We start from the raw sequence: 19,236 nt of genomic DNA on the forward strand, positions 1-19,236 counted from the left end.
GGCTACTTAGTTAAGGAGACATAACTAAGGAACATCTAGCTTGACCCTATCTTAATAGAGAGTTGCTGAATCATGCAAAGTATATATGTTGAACTGGCAATCGGGGCACAAGGAGGAGGATTTTTACAGCTTATAAGGATTTACATAAACATATACACACAGCAAGGAGCCCCGGCGGCGAAGTGTGTTAAAGCACTGAGCTGCTGAACTTGCAGACCGAAAGGTCCCAGGTTCAAACCCCAGGAGCAGAGTGAGCGCCCGCTGTTAGCTCCAGCTTCTGCCAACCAAGCAGTTTGAAAACATGCAAATGTGAGTAGATCAATAGGTACCGCTCCGGTGGGAAGGTAACGGCGCTCCATGCAGTCATGCTGGCCACATGACCTTGGAGGTGTCTACGGACAACGCCGGCTCTTCAGCTTAGAAATGGAAATGAGCACCAAGCCCCAGAGTCAGACATGACTGGACTTAAAGTCAGGGGAAACCTTTACCTTTATACACACAATAGATGAGGCTGTGATGAGGAATTGCATCAGGGGTCCTGCCTCTTGGTTATATGTTCATTCACTGGTGGGTGGGTGGGGAAGGAAACATCAGAACAGTTAGTGCATGGTTACAGATAAGAACAATTACATTAGGTTATGAATCCACAAACGCAATGCTAAAAAGCAAAATATATTATTTACTAGGGTTGTCCAAATATTCGTTACGTTTCTCGTTTCGTAATTATTTCGGATTGTTCTCGTTTTTTGAAATGAGTATTGAAACGTTTTCCCTGGGCGCAACTGGCAATGTAATTCGAACCATCGTTGGCCCATTCGCTAATTGTTTCTTAAAATTTTCGTTAAATTTTTCCTTCCAAAACATTTGTTTTAATTTTTTTTAAAAAAAATATTTTTTTTTGTTTCTGCAACCTAACATGAATGGGAGCCTAGCGCAGCATAACATGGCTACCGCTCCCTGGCCAATCAGAGACTTCCACAATGGCTGAAAAAGGTGGGGGCTAGCGTCCTCCGCGTCCACGTGGAGGATCTCTATAAAAATCCCCTCCCCAACCGAGCCAAGCCATTCTGGGTTGGGATACTGAGGAGAGAGGGTGTTTCGCGCGCGCTGGGAAGCTGCTTGCTTGCTTGGGGGAGAGAGGGCTAAGTGACTGGGGGTAGAGTGTTTCTGTTGTTGCTGGTTCGATATTGTGTTTTTTGGGGGGGGGGGGAAATTGGCTGGGGGCTTGGGGCAGAGTCCTTGCTGTGGCTGGCTTTAGGGAACTTTTTTTTTCCAAAGGACGTCTGCGTCCCTGCTAGTGCTGAGCTTGGGGTGCTTTCCATCTATTCCTGAGGGAGACCTTTTGCCTTTCTGTTTTCTTTTTTTGGAATTTAGCAATCACCACATCAGCCCTTCTTTGCAATCCTGAAAGGGGGGGAACTTGAAAATAATAGTTTCCAAAGGACGTCTGTGTTCCTGCAAGTGCATTGCTTCCCTCCCGCTCCGTTTGTAATCCCAAGCCCCCGGGCTGAGTGTTATTGCAGCAATCACAAATACACACATTGTTTTCAAACCTAAAGGGTACATTGGAGGAAATAGTTTCCAAAGGACGTGGGGCACCCGCCAAGGCATTGCTTCCCTCACGCTCCATTTCTATTCCCAAGCCTTGGGCTGAGTTTTATTTCTGCAATCACAAAGTCAGACATTGATTTGATTCAATAGAGGGTCCACAGCAATTTATAGTTTCCAAAGGACGTTGCCAATCCTGTCAAGGCATTGCTTGGCGTGTGCTGCATTTCTAATCCAAAGTCCTCAGCCAGAGTTTCATTTTTGCAATCACGAGGTCAGCCAGTGGCACCATTGATCAAAAGGTTCAAAGGCAATTTATAGTTTCCAAAGGACGTTGCCAATCCTGTCAAGGCATTGCTTGGCGTGTGCTGCATTTCTAATCCAAAGTCTACACAAGTAGAAGAGGGACTTTTACAGTGATAAGAACCCAATTGAACAGGAAATAAAACTTTCAAACCAGGAACAGGTTTCTTCAAATATTGAAAAATAGTGTATTATAAAAAGTTATGAAAATTCGCCAAAAATCATAGGAGACAGGAAACATTCTGCAATTTGTTGAGCAAAGAGTGTGGAATGTGTTCTCCCACTGTACCAAATTTGATGAGAATAGCTCAAGAAATGAGGGCGGGAGACCCCCAGAAAAGTCTCCCCCGGTTTCCTGTTTTTGGCAATTGCGCATGCGCGTCCGCCATTTCAGAAACATTTTAGAAACATTACGAATTTTCGGAAATATCCGAAAATTTTGGGTGAAACATTACGAAATAATTTCTATATCGAAGAGCCAGCACCCCCTACTTTAGAAACGAGAATTGAAACATTTTTCCATCGATCGGACAAGCCTATTATTTACTTAGTACAAAAGAGAAAATGCCTGAGGTTGTAGAGGATACCATGGGTTCTTTCTTTAGGCACAAGTATAGAAAAAATTAAGAAATGTACGAAATTAAGACTATTTCTGTCAACATAAGTAATTCCCAGATCATAATCTAATTGTATTTAGACTAAATGTCTTAGCCACCCATACCTACATGCAGTTTTTTCCCCTTCTTCCTGACATTAAGATGTGCTTGTGTATTTTTTTCAGCCAAGCCATCTTCATCATTTCTAATGTCATCATTTCTGTTCCCTCTGCACCTTTTGTTCAAAACTCCTCTTTCTCACCAATATTTTTAGTCCACACACAAAAAAGAGACATAAATGATCTTTTTGTTTTATAATTATCTGGCACCTTTCAATCATGCAGCAGCTGGCTTTGCAAATTACAGTTGTTAGGCTGGAAGGACCAACTTGCAATTGGAACCACTTTAGTAATCAATAATGTTGATCAGACTTCTATGCATTTTCCTATTGCTGGAAGAAATTATATTTGTGTGGAACCTAGGCAATGTCCAGGCCAGTTTCCTCCCCAGTCACTGCCACCAATTCTACTCTTTTATTGAAGCATTGTAAATCTTTCACAAAATTAATCTATCGACTCTGGGGCAGCTAATTGCAGCAAAAAAAATTGAATAGTTTTGGCACAGGAATAGGCTGCTTTCTGGTGCCATTTGTTCACCGTCCAATTTTATTTCCAGTTAGGGCTAGTTGTGATTTTATTAACAATTTTATGTTAAGTAAACAGGCTTCCCTCTCTGGGAAATGAAGATGAGAATCCATTCAGTTAGTGCTATTTAAAATAAATAAATAAATAAATAAATAAATATTACCTTTTAACAGTAACACATGGTGTTCTCAAAATTACCCATGCTATTTTATAGCATAAAATCAACAGGTTCTTAAGGAATTAACAATTGGGATATTGGTGGTGAAGTTTTTTTTCCTTTTTAAAAATTATTGTTTTTCTTTTTGTATACATACATTTTACACATCACATTTTCTGCATAATTTGCTGGTAAACTGGCCGGGATTTCTGGGAGTTGTAGGCCAAAACACCTGAGGACCTACAGGTTGAGAACTACTGATCTAAGACTTTCAACAGACATAGTTCAACTTAGAGAGTCAAGCCTCCTTGGAACAAAGCCAAGTCCCAACTTCCTTAATGGAGTCAGTTGTGAAACCTATATTAAAAAGCCACCCCTGAATCCCTCTATAATGGACAGCTATCAGTCAATGTACAACTTGCAATTTCTGAGCAAGGTTCTGGAGCATGTGATGGCCTCCCAACTCCAGGGATTTCTGGATGAAGCAGATTATCTAGATCAATTTCAATTTGTTTCAGGCCTGGTCATTGAACAGAGACAGCTTTGGTCACCTTAGAAGACCTACAAAGAGAGCTAGACAGGGGGAGTGTTAGTTTTCCTGGATCTCTCAGTGGCTTTGATACCATTGGTCATGGTATCCTTCTGGGCCAACTCACCTTAAAGTGGTGCCGGTCCTTCCTGGAGGGCCGTACTTCCATTTTGTCCCCCATGCTGCTTAAACTTAAACATGAAACTGCTGGGAGAAGTCATCTAGGCTTTTGGAGTACAGTGCTACCTGTCTGCAGATGACACCCAGCACTACTATTCATTTCCACCTAAAGCCAAGGAAGCTGTACTGACCCTAAACCAATGCCTGTCATCACTAATGGACTGGAGGGCAAACAAATTGAAACTTAATCCAAACAAGGCAGAGGTACTCGTGGTCAGTTGAAAGGCAACCCGGGAAATAAGGATTCACCCTGTGCTAGATGAGGTTACACTCTTCCTGAAGACACAGGTTCACAGTTTGGGGGTCTTACTAGACTTGGTATTGAACCTGAAGGCCCAGGTATCTGTCGTGGCCAGGAGGGCCTTTGCACCATTAAAGCTTGTGCACCAACTGTGCCAGTTCCTTGAGAAGCCAGATCTGGCCACGATGATACATTCCTTAGTTACATCCTGTCTGGATTACTGTAACACACTCTATGTGGGGCTGCCTCTGAAGAGTGCTTGGAAACTTCAGCTGTCCCAAAGAGCTGTAGCCAGATTGCCCACGGAGGCTGGCTACAGGGAATGGACAACACCCCTGATGCAGCAGCTCCACTGGCTGCCAGCATGTTTCCAGGCACAATTCCAAGTGCTGGTTATGACCTTTAAAGCCCTAGATGGTTTAGGTATAGGCTATTTGTTCGACCACATCCCCTTGTACAAACCTGTCCAGGCCTTAAGATCTTCAAGAGATGCCCTTCTCTCAGTCCCACCTCCATCTCAAGCCTAGTTGGTAATAACAAGGGAGAGGTTCTTCTCAGTGGCCGCCCCCTGACTGGGACTCTCTGCCAAGGCAAGCCAGAAAATCTTTTTTTCAGGCAGGCTTTTAAAGATGAAGGTTTTTAAGATCAAATCAGGGGGCACCATGGTTTGAAACTTTGAATTTATTTAATGATTTTTAACTGGGAAAAATTTAAATGTTGTTTAGATTTAATCCTGTTTTAATGTTTGTATATTTGTATATTTTAAATGGTTATGCTTATGCTTTTATATTTAAGCCATTTTGGGTCCCTGTTGTGGGAGAAAAAACGGAGTATACATAAATAAAGAAAAACATTTATTTCTGTTTTATTGACTATTCTAAAGCCTTTGACTATGTGGATCATAGTAAATTTTGCAAGTTCTTGGTGGTATGGGGATACCAAGTCACCTTGTTTGTCTCCTGAGGAATCTGTATAATGACCAAGTAGCAACAGTAAGAACAGACCGGTTCAAGATTGGGAAGGGAGTACAGTAGGGTTGTATACTCTCACCCTACCTATTCAACTTGTAAGAAGAACACATCATGTGATGTGCGGGGCTTGATGAGTCCAAAGCTAGAGTTAAAATTGCTGGAAAAACATTAACAACTTCAGGTATGCACTTTAATAGCTGAAAGTGAGGAGGAACTGAAGAGTCTAATAACCAAAGTGAAAGAAGAAAGTGCAAAAGCTGGGTTGTAGTTAAACATAGAAAATCCAAGATTATGGCAACCAGACTGATTGATATCTGGCAAATAGAGGGAGAAAATGTGGAGGCAGTGACAGACTTTGTATTTCTAGGCATAAAGATTACTGCAGATGCAGACGGCAGCCAGTAAATCAGAAGATCATCATCATCATCATCATCATCATCATCATTTAATTACTTATTAATCGCCCTCCATCCAAGATAATCTAGGCGATTTACAAGATAAAATTGTAAAGGATAAAAATACATACATACAAATATTGATAAAATTAACATAGATTAAAAGCTCTAGTAAAGAGCCAGATCTTGAGTGCTAGGGTAAAAGGCCCTAACTCACGCATGGCTCTCATATAGGGCAGCAAGGCATTCCATAAGGCAGGGGCAGAAATAGAAAAAGCTCTATAAAAAAGCTCTAAAAGATGTTTACTTTTTGGGAGGAGAGCAATGACCAATCTCGATAAAATAGTGAAGAGAAGAGACATCACTCTGGCAACAAAGGTCTGCATAGTTAAAGCAATTGTATTCCCCGTAGTAACCTATGGATGTGAGAGCTGGACCATAAGGAAGGCTGAGCGGAGATAGACGCTTTTGAACTGTGGTGTTGGAAGAAAATTTTGAGAGTGCCTTGGACCATAAGGAAATCCATCCAGTCCATACTCCAGGAAATAATGCCTGGCTGCTCACTGGAGGGAAGGATATTAGAGACAAAGATAAAGTACTTTGGCCACATAATGAGAAGACAGGAAAGCTTAGAGAAGATAATGGTGCTGGGGGGAAAGGGAGGAAAAAGGAAAAGGGGCCAACCAAGGGCAAGATGTATAGATGTTATCCTTGAAGTGACTGGCTTGACCTTGAGGGAGCTGGGGGTGGTGACGGCCAACAGGAAGCTCTGTCATGGATTGGTCCATGAGGTCACGAAGAGTCAGAAGCGACTGAATGAATAAACCACAATAATAATAATAATAATAATAATAATAATAATAATAATAATAATAATAATGTCAAGATTTATGTGCTGATGGAAGAGAAACACAGAGGTGTAGCAGTGAGACATGTAATGATAAAATGTAAACCCTCCTATATATAAGAGAGAATAGATAGGGTTAACAAACCTATGGCAGATGTGCATTTCAATACAAGATTGGAGATCTACCTGTTGGTCGACTGGTTGACTACATTTTATTCAGGAGCTCCAGGCTTTTTTAATACAAGTTTTATAAATATAATACATTTTATTATTAATATATAACATATAGTAACATTAAACATTTAAGCATAAAATATAGATTTTGATTTTCCATTTTCTCATCATTTGCATTACTATAGTACCAATTTTTTTAACTCATGTAACTATCTGAGATAGATAGATAGATAGATAGATAGATAGATAGATAGATAGATAGATAGATAGATAGATAGATATCTGTACTTCTACAATTAGTTTGGAGCCTCTGGTGGCTCAGAGAAACTTTCAGAAGGCTGGTTGTGAATACCGTATATTTACTTGTGTTTAATAAAGCAAAATAGATAAATAATAACTAGCATGAGGAAACTTTTACATTTCTAATAGTCTAACTTCTCAGTGCTTCACTTGAGTATTATACCATGCATACAGCTGATAAATCATTTCTCAGTACAATATATTTTCTAGTGACCACTACAGTTTGTCTTTGCTTGATATAACTGTGGAAATTATTAAGTCAGTTTCATACAATACATCACCTTTATTCATTATTAAGAAGGCAGGCCACAGATCTACTGTATTTTCACTTGGGTATCATTAATAACAGGAAGAGAGTTAATTATGTCAGGACAAAAGGAAGGGCTGGATAGCAAAACATATCAATATATTGTTCTCAATGGATCTGAAGACAAAAAAACTCTTCATAGAACAAATAGGAATAGTGACAAATTAGCCATTTTATGTCTGCATGGGTGTAATTCTTTGCAAATTGTGTTCTTGAAAGATGTAACATAACAAGGAATTGTAGGAACTTTGTTGCCACTCTAGAAACACTTTGAAAATTACAGTTTTCAAACATTATTCACTTAATGTGATAAAAATGTACATGTTACATTTTGTGCAGAAAAGAGCACTTTCTGCACAAATATATAATGTTCTAATGTTGTGGATCAGCCTCTGTGAAATCCACAAATTGCTCCTTATAGAATCATAAAATCATAGAATCATAGAATAGTAGAGTTGGAAGAGACCTCATGGGCCATCCAGTCCAACCCCCTGCCAAGAAGCAGGAAATCGCATTCAAAGCACCCCCGACAGATGGCCATCCAGCCTCTGTTTAAAAGCTTCCAAAGAAGGTGTGACACCTCAGGGCAGCGTGAGCACTGGGAATCAGACACGAAGGCCAATAAACAATCTAATATCTTTATTAAGGAAATAAAGGAGACAACTAAAAATAAGCAGAGTATATAGTCCAGCAATAGACCTTTCAGGAAAGGCCAAATATAGTCCAGTAATGTGAAAGTAGATATCCAGTATTAGAGTTCAAAGTTTTAAATCCAATAACCGAAACACACTCAAACCTTTAGGCTGTTTGAGTGGGGATTAAGGCAAGATCTATCAAAGAGTTCCAGGGCTCAAATCTGAGGCTAGGATGCAAGGCAAGGCAAAGTTAGTCGTGGTAAAGCCAAAACGCTGTCCAGACTTGACAGGGAGACGAGACGCAACGCCGGTCTACTTGAGAGTAGCACACTGCAGAACTAGAGTCGATGTGAATTCCTTGACTGACATGTTGAACACCGCAAAGGACAGTCGGCGCCCAGAACTTTTATGGGACTTCGCACTCCTTTCCAGCCAGGTGTCTGAACACTCTTTCCCAAGGGAAAGTGGACCAAGTCAACAACTTTGCCAGATGCAATCCTCCCGGGAAACTCTCAAGGGAACCGGCTTAATTAACGCTTGCTTTCTCCGCTAATCTAGCGCTTCTCCTCAAATTCTGCTTCTCCGCGCGAGATGTTTCCCAAAACAATTTGCGGTCAAACATAGCTTTCTCTGGAGAACCGAGCTGTGAGTCAAGGCCCTTTTTAATTAACTGTGGGCTAAAACTGTCAACAGGGGACATCTGGAAGGGAACAGAATCATGGGGAAATGGCAGAAACCCCATCTCTTCTTCGGTCTGATCCATAATATGCGACAGGGTCACGACTCGGAGATCTCTGAGACACTACAGAAGGAGCCTCCACCACAGTCTGGGGGAGAGAGTTCCACTGCCGAACAGCCCTCACAGCGAGAAAGTTCTTCCTGGTGTTCAGGTAGAATCTCCTTTCCTGTAGTTTGAAGCCATGGTTCCGTGTCCTAGTCTGCAGGGCAGCAGAAAACAAGCTTGCTCCCTCCTCCCTATGACTTCCCCTCACATATTTGTACATGGCTATCATGTCTCTTCTTAGCCTTCTCTTCTGCAGGCTAAACATGCCCAGTTCTTTAAGCCTCTCCTCATAGGGATTGTTCTCCAGACCTTTGATCATTTTAGTTGCCCTCCTCTGGACACATTCCAGCTTGTCAACATCTCCCTTCAACTGCGGTGCCCAGCATTTCTTCACAAAAATACTATTTCCAACCCAGAAAAATCTGTTTTCTGTGCAAAAAACTATCCATCTCAAATGATGAGAATACTAATGAATACTTAATGTATTAAGAATTTCCTTGTCAGGGTTTGCAAACATTTCAGGAACATGTTATTTCCTCAAAGATTTTGTAACATTATTTCCATCTCCATCTGCTTGTAACTGAAATTATTTTGAACTTTTAAAGTAAATTGTAGGAAAAAATCACAACAATATCTGGGGATTAATTTACACTTCACAAATTGCAGTATGGGAAACACATTAGTCTGGGGTGTTCAAACAACACACCCAAGCTAATGTGTTTTAACATGGAGTAAACCTTTTACTGAAGCTTACCCCTTGGTTAAAAAAAAAAAAAAACACCAGCAAAGATCCAGATCTTCCAGGAACATGGTTTCAAGTCATCTTCAGGCTGCATTATGTCAGTGTATAATATATGTTATCAGGGGTGTTTTCTGAAGCATCAAAGGATTATGGGTATTAATATGAAATGTTTTCTTTTCCCTATTTCTTTTTCTGCCTTTTAATTGTAGCATATTAAAATCTTACAAAAACTGGATTAAATCATTGCTCTTTGTTACTCTTTGTCACTCAAGATATTTTATTTTTCTGAAGTCACCACATATTTGTGCAAATAAGGTGAAGGATTTGAACCTGGGACCTTTCGGTCTGCAAGTTCAGCAGCTCAGTGCTTAAACACACTTTGCCACTGGGGCTCCTATTGTGCATGTATATGTCAACATATATTTATGAACATGAATGTTGAGAAAAATTCCTACTGCAATAACATAATGTCTACTTAAAAGCAATTCCCAGAGTTCAGTAAATGTAATGTCTCTGAAAATGTGCAGAATATTCCAAGCATTAATCTGCAAGCAAACTTGTTTGAGAGCTTTTTATACTTGTTTTTTATATCTTCAAAAACTATAGCTAAATTCAAGAAAATACTGGTTTTCCAACTGCATGCTTGAGACCTCAATATTGATCAGAAAACCTGTAATGGCACATAAAAAACTATGGCAACTCAAACCATTGATTCATTTAGCCAAGCAATGTCTACACTGTTGTGGTTCTCTAAAGCTTTACTCAGTCATCTTTTTTTCCAATCTTGCCTACTGTTGGCAAAGTCTGGGCATGGGTGATTTTGTTCTTTCCCTGAACTATGGAAATATTTGATTTCTTGACAAACAGCTTGCTTAGCTTTAACTCATTCCTCCTTTATGAACAAAAAAAGTGTTTCATAGTTCTAGGTAGCAATGGTTCTACGTGCCTGGTTCAGTGTCCTAAATTTGTCTGCTGCTGAATCTTCTTCCCTACATTGGGATTTCTTAGCAAATATTTCAACTATTCCTTGGTTGTTAGGGATGTAAAAACTCTTACCTAAATTGTCTTGAATCCAGGTGTTAACCAAAGCAGAGTGGATCCATTAAATCAACTCTTCTGCAATAGGGATATAAGGAATATAGTGCGGGGGGGGGGGGGGGGGGGTTGACAAGAAGAATCCTGATCATGACATGTGCAAAATTCACATTTAAGACCTTATCCCATGAGGGGGAGGGGGAGAGGATCATATTATCCTGAAAACCTGAAAACATGGCTCTTCCACTGTGCTTTTGGAAAGTAATTGCTACATATATCCCTTTTGCTGCTCTCCTTCAATATCTGTCCTCCAGATTGCCCCACCACTCTATAACCCTGTTCTCTGTGGTTTTCACTCCTACTTCCTTTCTCACCCTGAGTTTTAACCTAGTGTTCATGTGGCCCGCCCTTGGTTTTATTGTTCTACTGTTCTTTTGATTTTGTTTACTGTAGTGTATATTTTCTTTTATTGTATTGTTTAATGCATTATGATTTGTTGTTTTATATTGTATTGTTCTGGGCATGACCCCATGTAATCTCCCGTTGGGGAGATGGTGGCGGGGTACAAATAAAGATTATTATTATTATTATTATTATTATTATTATTATTATTATTATCCTGGTGTTTAGTCGTGCAGTATTACAAAGCACATAGTTCTGTTTGGCATTCCTTATCATATTTTTTTTTCTTTCTCCCAAAATAACCCATTTTCAAATTTATCACACCAATGAGTGCAGTTTCTGTCCACTCCATTTTTTAAAAAAAGAAAACTTTTTTTGGGGGGGGGGGGAACTCTGGGGATACTGGGGCTTTTCTCTCTCTCCCATCCTGTTGCACTGGAGGAGAACGTAGACACTGATTTATTGTGCTGACGGTAGAGAAACCTCTTAGAATTCAGATCTCTGAATGAGATGGATGGAGGGAGCAAAGGGGAGAAAGCAGGAGGCTCCTTTGAAGTGTTTCTTGTGCTGTGTTCACAGCAACCCAATGGAATTCACCAATTCCAAGTGTGCCCTTCTATTGCTGGGTGGTGAGACAGCAGGCTTTGCTGTGGTGTCTCTTGCACTGCAAAGCTTTTCTTCAGGCAAAAGGATTTACCAAAGCTCATTGCTCCCTCTTTCCTTCTGTTTTTCAATTACGCCCCCTCCAACACCTCATATCATCATCATCATCATCATCATCATCATCATCATCATTTAATTACTTATTAATCACCCTCCATCCATGATGCTCTAGGCGATTTACAAGATAAAATTGTAAAGGATAAAAATACATACATAAAAATATTAATAAAATTAACATAGATTAAAAGCTCTAGTAAAGAGCCAGGTCTTGAGTGCGAGGGTAAAAGGCCCTAACTCACGCATGGCTCTCATATAGGGCGGCAAGGCATTCCATAAGGCAGGGGCAGAAATAGAAAAAGCTCTGCGCCTGGTCCTTTCCAAGTGCACTTCTCTAGGACCCGGTACATAAAGTAAGACTCGTTGGGATGGTCGTTGCGACCTCTGATGATGGGAGAAGGAGAGACGGTCTCTAAGGTACGATGGGCCCTGGCTGTAAAGAGTTTTGAAGGTCAAAACTAGCATCTTATATAGACCACGGTAATCAGTTGGGAGCCAATGCAGATGCTGCAGCACTGGTGTTATGTGGCATTTCATGGGTGTTCTTGTGAGTAGCCTGGCTGCCGCATTCTGAACAATACGGAGCTTTCGGGTCATGGACATCGGAAGGCCAACATACAGGGCGTTGCAATAGTCCAGCCTAGACGTGACCGTGGCATGGATGACTGTTGCCAGCGCCTCATCAGATAGATAGGGTGCCAGTTGCCTCGCTTGTCGTAGATGGAAAAAGGCCTGTTTGCTGGCAGCAGCGACCTGAGCTTCCATTGTCAGCTGCGAATCTAAAACGACACCCAGGCTCTTAATGGTAGGCAAAGGAGATAGGGCAGCACCATCGAAGGTGGGTAGCAAATGAGTCAGACCGGTAGAGCGGCCATGCCAGAGAATCTCGGTCGTCGCTGGGTTCACCTTCAGTCTGCTAGCACGTAGCCAGTTCGACAGAGCCTCCAGACATAAGTTGAAACTGTCTGGTATGGACGTTGCTCCAGGCTCCAGGCGCAGAAGGAGTTGGGTGTTGTCCGCATATTGATAGCAGTCTAGGCCGAAACTCCGAACCAAACTAGCAAGGGGTCTAACGTAGATGTTGAAGAGAAGAGGGGAGAGAATTGCACCTTGGGGTACCCCACATAGGAGGGGAGATCTGTCAGAGACTTGTTCCATATACTCCACGCATTGGCTCCAGTTTCACAGAAATGAGTTGAACCAATTGAGGGCCTGACTGCGAACTCCGGACATGGCGAGACGGTGAATCATTAGATCGTAGTCAACGGTGTCAAATGCTGTGGTAAGGTCAAGAAGTACCAGTAGCGCTGATCCGCCGCTATCAGACTGGCGACGAAGTTCATCTCTAATGGCAACCAGGACTGTCTCCGTCCCATGGCCAGGGCGGAAGCCTGACTGGGAAGGGTCCAGGCCGGCTGTATCATCCAGAAATTGTTGCAATTGTTCCAGTACAGCCCGCTCTATCATCTTACCCAAGAATGGGATGGAAGCACGGTGATTTTATCAGTGAAAAACTTCTGGAATGCCTCTGCTGTAAGAGCCGTGGTTGCTGGGGTTTGGACTAAGGGAGCCGGACTGGTCAAAGCACGAACGATTTTGAATACTTGAGCTGGGTGCGATCTAGCAGAGGCTATTAAGGAGGAACATCTCCAAAGTAACTGCTCACCGGAAATGGGGCCTTTCCCTAGATTGTGCTTCCGTCTCTTTCTCGTACGGCGTTTACACATGTGCTGTTTCTCTTTGGGACTTAGCCATAGGGAGGTCAATTCCTTTTTAACAATCCCCTCACCAGGCGCCATTTTCAAGGCGTTGATCTGAGCTTGTCTTTCAGACAAGGAAAGACAACGACGTCTGCAGCGATCTTCCGGCTTTTGGGCCTCGGTGATCGTCCTTGGATTCTTTTGTAGGATTGCAGAAATGTCCAATGGCTCTGCTTCCATCCACTGAGGCGGATCTGCCCCCATGGCCCCCATGGCCTTCCTAGATTTTTGGTTTGACCAGGGACAGGTGTCATCAAAATTTGCCCCAAAAGGCAATATCCCCCAAATGAGCATTCCAAGATTGTTGCCTCCTGGAAAACTCCCCCCGAGGGTATCAGGGGCCATGATGGTGGACTCAGAGGCTGCGATGGTCTTGGCGAGGAACTTACCCCCCCAAGGAACACCTTGGCTGGACTATCATTTGGTAAGTACTTATCTGCCTGCAATATGTCCATGGAGGCTCTTTTTGGTGATTTTGAGTCACTTAATCGATTTAGTAACACTCCAAGGCGGCCTAAACTTTCAGTAAGGCACTCGTACTCTAAGAACAAAAGGTCCAACAAGTCCCGGTTTAGTTGGTTGGATCCCATCTCAAAAATAATATCAGAAGTTTTTAAAGTCTTCCCTCCCTCCTTATGTCCACTCACCAATGCTGGGGGGCAGGGAGGGGGCAGTAGGCCTACAGCAGAAGACAAATGAGGGAGGGGCCGCAGAACAGTCTCCTTCTCCTGAGTAGGCAGGCAGGGTGGTAAGCAGGAGGGCAGGCAGGCAAGGTGGTGAGCGTCCAGCCAGCAGGTGTTTTAATGCCTTCTCCTCCACTCCCTTCCCCTTCCTACCAGAGTATCATATAAAAGTATATCATATAAAAGTAATGCAATGTGGGGGACATATCTGTGAAGCTTAAAGAACTCAGCAAAAGATAGCCAGTTCCTGTCTCCCTGACTGCCATTTACATGGGATAAGAGACAGGAAAAAGCAGCGTGAAGGAAAAATTAGAGATAGCTTTCTGAAAATACTGGCTTTTCTTTAATCTCAGTACTCTCCGTTGCAGAAGTACAAGATTTTAAAAGCTAGCAGTACAGACAGAAAAAACAAAGATACTTTGAATTTTGTTTTTTCAATTATTACACTTTTTTTAAAATAAATAAATAAAATACAATAAAATAACATTCCACCCACAGGAATGCCACTTACACCCCATCACTGAAGTGATTCAACCTGGGCAAATTTGTCAGCTCCCATCCCATATGCTTTTGGGTGTTTTCTTCAGTTATATCCTGATTCCTGAGTCCAGAAGACAATCTCTGACAGTCTTCTCCCCTTTCTTTTTTATAACTGTTTTTGATGTTTCCCTAGCAAATCCAGACAGAGCTGAAAGGAAGTTTCCCTGCATCACAGGAAGAACTCCATCATAAAAATTTACCCTCAATGGATTAGAAATGTTTTAAAAGGGAGAGAGGTGGAGGTGGGGAATAAGGTCCTTGCCATTTTACATAGAAAATATCATTTTCTGTACAAAATAAATCCTGAATTATAATTTTCAAAGACTTTCTTGCAATATGAAGGAAATTGCTACAATTATTGCTTTATTTCTTTGAGAAGAAAATGTAATCATTACTCTGCAAATTCAATTAGTTTAATGAGTTTACTGTAGTTGAGACTAATGATCAGATTAAGGCAATTTCAGTTGTATTTCTCTGGATTCTGTGTTTATTTTTTACTATCCTTATTTCATATTTGATTGAAATAATTTGTTTGTCTTCCACATGGGAATTTTGACAACTTCTGGTATAATCTTTCCTGATCATGTTTCTTGATCACACTTGTGCACACTCCAAGAGTTATTGGAGAATGGGGAAAGTCCCATTAGATTGGAGGAGGGCAAATGTGGTCCCTATCTTCAAGAAGGGAAAAAAGAACAACCCAAACAATTACCGTCCAGTCAGCCTCACGTCAATACCAGGCAAAATTCTGGAAAATATCATTAAGGAAGTGGTCTGCAAACACTTAGAAACAAATGCAGTCATTGGTAATAGTCAACACGGATTTACTAAAAACAAGTCATGCCAGACTAATCTGATCTCTTTTTTCGATAGAGTTACGAGTTGGGTCGATACAGGGAATGCCATGGATGTAGCGTACCTAGATTTCAGTAAAGCCTTCGACAAAGTCCCTCACGATCTTCTGGCAAACAAACTAGTAAAATGTGGGCTAGACAAAACTACGGTTAGGTGGATCTGTAATTGGCTAAGCGAATGAACCCAAAGGGTGCTCACCAATGCGCCGTCTTCATCTTGGAAAGAAGTCACGAGTGGAGTGCCGCAGGGTTCCGTCCTGGGCCCGGTTCTGTTCAACATCTTTATTAACGACTTAGACGAAGGGTTAGAAGGCACGATCATCAAGTTTGCAGATGACACCAAACTGGGAGGGATAGCCAACACTCCAGAAGAAAGGAGCAGAATTCAAAATGATCTTGACAGACTAGAGAGATGGGCCGAAACTAACAAAATGAAATTCAACAGGGATAAATGCAAGATACTTCACTTCGGCAGAAAAAAATGGAAATCAAAGATACAGAATGGGGGACGCCTGGCTAGACAGCAGTACGTGTGAAAAAGAACTTGGAGTCCTTGTGGACAACAAGTTAAACATGAGCCAGCAATGTGATGCGGCTGCTAAGAAAGCCAATGGGATTTTAGACTGCATCAATAGGGGTATAGCATCTAGATCCAGGGAAGTCATGCTACCACTCTATTCTGCCTTGGTCAGACCACACCTGGAATACTGTGTCCAATTCTGGGCACCACAGTTGAAGGCAGATGTTGACAAGTTGGAATGTGTCTAGAGGAGGGCAACTAAAATGATCAAAGGTCTGGAGAACAAGCCCTATGAGGAGCAGCTTAAAGAACTGGACATGTTTAGCCGGCAGAAGAGAAGGCTAAGAGGAGACATGATAGCCATGTACGAATATGTGAAGGGAAGTCATAGGGAGGAGGGAGCAAGCTTGTTTTCTGTTGCCCTGCAGATTAGGACGCGGAACAATGGCTTCAAACTACAGGAAAGGAGATTCCACCTGAACATCAGGAAGAACTTCCTCACTGTGAGAGCTGTTCGGCAGTGGAACTCTCTCCCCCGGACTGTGGTGGAGGCTTCTTCTTTGGAGGCTTTTAAACAGAGGCTGGATGGCCATCTGTCGGGGGTGCTTTGAATGCGATTTCCTGCTTCTTGGCAGGGGGTTGAACTGGATGGCCCATGAGGTCTCTTCCAACTCTACTATTCTATGATTCTATGATTCTATGATTGTGCGCTTATTTCAAAGATATGGATTTCAACGGAGCATATTTATTTTTATTTGTGTATAAATAAAAAGAATGAGTACACTTTTTTCCTGATAGTGAGAAACTGAGAGGATATGTGTATGCTTTGACAAAATTAAATAAATGTATATGCTATCATACAGAATGGAATACTTTTATTTTAAAAAGTAATCAATGCAAGTTTTTTTTTTCTATCACAGAGTTTGAAAACTATTGTTGCATGCTACTGAATAGTTTCTTCCATCTCCTGTAATGCATTGATTTGATAAGGTCACCTTCAAAGGATAGCACATGACAGCTCATATTATATATCCCAAAAATTTTAGCCTATTAGGACCAAGAGTATGAAATCCCAGATGCCCTTGACAGGCTTCGTAGATCTTTAGGTATGTTTCTGCACATAACATATGACAGCATTCCCTATTTTTCATCTTTGCTTATAAAAACACCCATTAATCTTTATTAGAGAACAAACAGGATGCTACTGGTGAAATGAGAAGAAGGCTAGTAAAAGGGTTGAAAAGAGATGAAAAAGCATGTTTCCCTTTCATTTAACTGAACATATCTTAAAGCTCAACACTATTTGCTTTTCAAAATTATTATCTCAAGCAATTCAGGTATTCCTTAAGTATGATGCTGGCTGGAATTTGCAACAGGCTTTGTTGTGTCTACATATTTCAAAAGACTAGACTTTGCAAAAGAAAATTGGATGTGAAATAACATTTGAAAAGGCTTCGTGCCTTTTAAAACAAAAGGGGGAAAATGAAAGGGTGTTGCTTCAAACAACAATAACCACAACTCAAACCTCCATATAATTTGTTTGTTGTTATATTTTCTGTATTTTTGACTTTCATGCTTTTATGCATTTCTTTTTGTGTCACATTTTCAACAATTTTCTTGAAGTCACAGGATTTACCTAGCAAAGTCACTGAACCTTTTGCATCAATAGATATTTAGACAGTAAAAATTAGAATTTATACTACGTTGTGGTTAGTCCTGTAGCTGTTTCTTCATAGCAGCTTAGGGCCCTTCCAGACAGGCCTTATATCCCAGGATCTGATGCCAGGTTTTCTGTTTATCCCACATTATCTGGCAATGCAGACTCATATACCGTATTTTTTGCTTTATAAGACGCACCTGATGATAAGACACACCTAGTTTTCAGAGGAGGAAAATGGGGAAAAATAATTTGAACTAAAAGATGACCTAGAACATTTTAGTAAAATAACATAACAGTAAGGGAGAATTGGCGTGCACACAGCTCAGATCGCCCAATTCTCCCTTAGTTCCTTGATGCAGGCGCAGATCGCTACGATTTTAGCACCAAAATATCACAATATATTGAAAACATTGAGTAAAAAAATGGCTTGGATAATCCAGAAGCTTGGATAAGCGAGGCTTGGATAAGTGAGACTCTACTGTAATATTATATTAGCATAGCATGTTATTATAAGCTTTGGGACAAAAGGAGAGCAAAAGAAAGTGAGCCCTAATACTTTTATACAAAGGGGCAAAAGGGGAGAAATAACAGAGGGGTCCATGGGGTGCAATGGGACAAAAGGAGGGGAAATAGAGGGCTCTATGGGGGGGATGCCTTATATACCAGGCATGGGCAAACTTTGGCCCTCCAGGTGTTTTGGACTTCAACTCCAGCAATTCCTGGCAGCCTTAGGCTGCCAGGAATTGCTGGAGTTGAAGTCCAAAACACCTAGAGTGTTTTGTCCATGCCTGTATATACACTATAGCATAGCTTTGGGATACAAAGGAGAGAAATAGAGGGGAGGATGATGTTTGCTGAGAAAGGACAATGGGGGGGGGATAGAGAGGAGCCCAAATGTTTTCCATAGCATAGCTCTGGGACAAAGGAGGGGGGTGGAGGGCCCCCCAATACTTACCCCGACACGAGGCGGCGGCGACGAGGAGCAGGAGCTGCGCTGACCTCCAAGCAAGGGACCCTTTGGCGCTCCAGCAAGAGGCCATAACACCGCCATGGCGGGGGCGAGCGAGCGGGGGAAGCGAGGAAGGGCCTCAGCGAGAAGCCTCGCCTGCCGCGCCGGCCTCTGGCCTCCTCAGGCGCCGAGCCATGAGCCGCTGATGCCGCTGCTTCGATGCCCGGCTTCGACCTCCTCTTCCTCTCTGTCTCACTCTCTCTCGCCTGTCTCCTCAGGCTCTGGCAGCGGCGGCAGGAGGGGCTCTGGCGGCGCTTCTGCGCATTACAAAGCCAGGCCTCGCTCGCCGAGGGAAGCCACCGCCATTGGGAGGGAAGGGAGATGGAGGAGGAGGAGGAGACTTCTCGGTCCTGAGGGCTCCCTCCCTTCCATTCTCCCTTCCTGGACGCGTCCGCAGATCGCCCTGGCAATCTGCGTCCAGGAAGGGAGAATGGGGCGATCTGTGCCGTGCGCACGCGTGGACGGCACAGATCGCCCCATTCTCCCTTCCTGGACGCACATTGCGTTTATAAGACGCACTGACGTTTCCCCTCTATTTTGGGGGGAAAAAAGTGTGTCTTATAAAGCGAAAAATACGGTAATCTAATTTAAAGCAGAAAACCTGGGATCAAATCCTGGGATATAGGGCCTGTCTGGAAGAGCCCATAGTGGGTTGATCTACAGACACTGAAACACTATCGTACTTCCTTCTATGGTGGGT

At 42.1% G+C, this 19,236-nt stretch overlaps 1 long non-coding RNA gene across 1 annotated transcript in view; it reads right to left on the reverse strand.

Annotated features, from left to right (window-relative positions):
• Window positions 1–18,994, reverse strand: part of LOC134297665 (uncharacterized) — a 119,023-nt gene extending 100,029 nt beyond the window's left edge. Inside the window, exon 1 of the long non-coding RNA XR_010004490.1 lies at window positions 18,483–18,994. This is a non-coding gene — a long non-coding RNA (uncharacterized LOC134297665). The remainder of the gene's footprint in view (window positions 1–18,482) is intronic.
• Between the last annotated feature and the right edge of the window lie 242 nt (window positions 18,995–19,236).

This window comes from Anolis carolinensis, chromosome 3 (genome assembly GCF_035594765.1).
Source record: "Anolis carolinensis isolate JA03-04 chromosome 3, rAnoCar3.1.pri, whole genome shotgun sequence".
Lineage (NCBI taxonomy): Eukaryota > Metazoa > Chordata > Lepidosauria > Squamata > Dactyloidae > Anolis > Anolis carolinensis.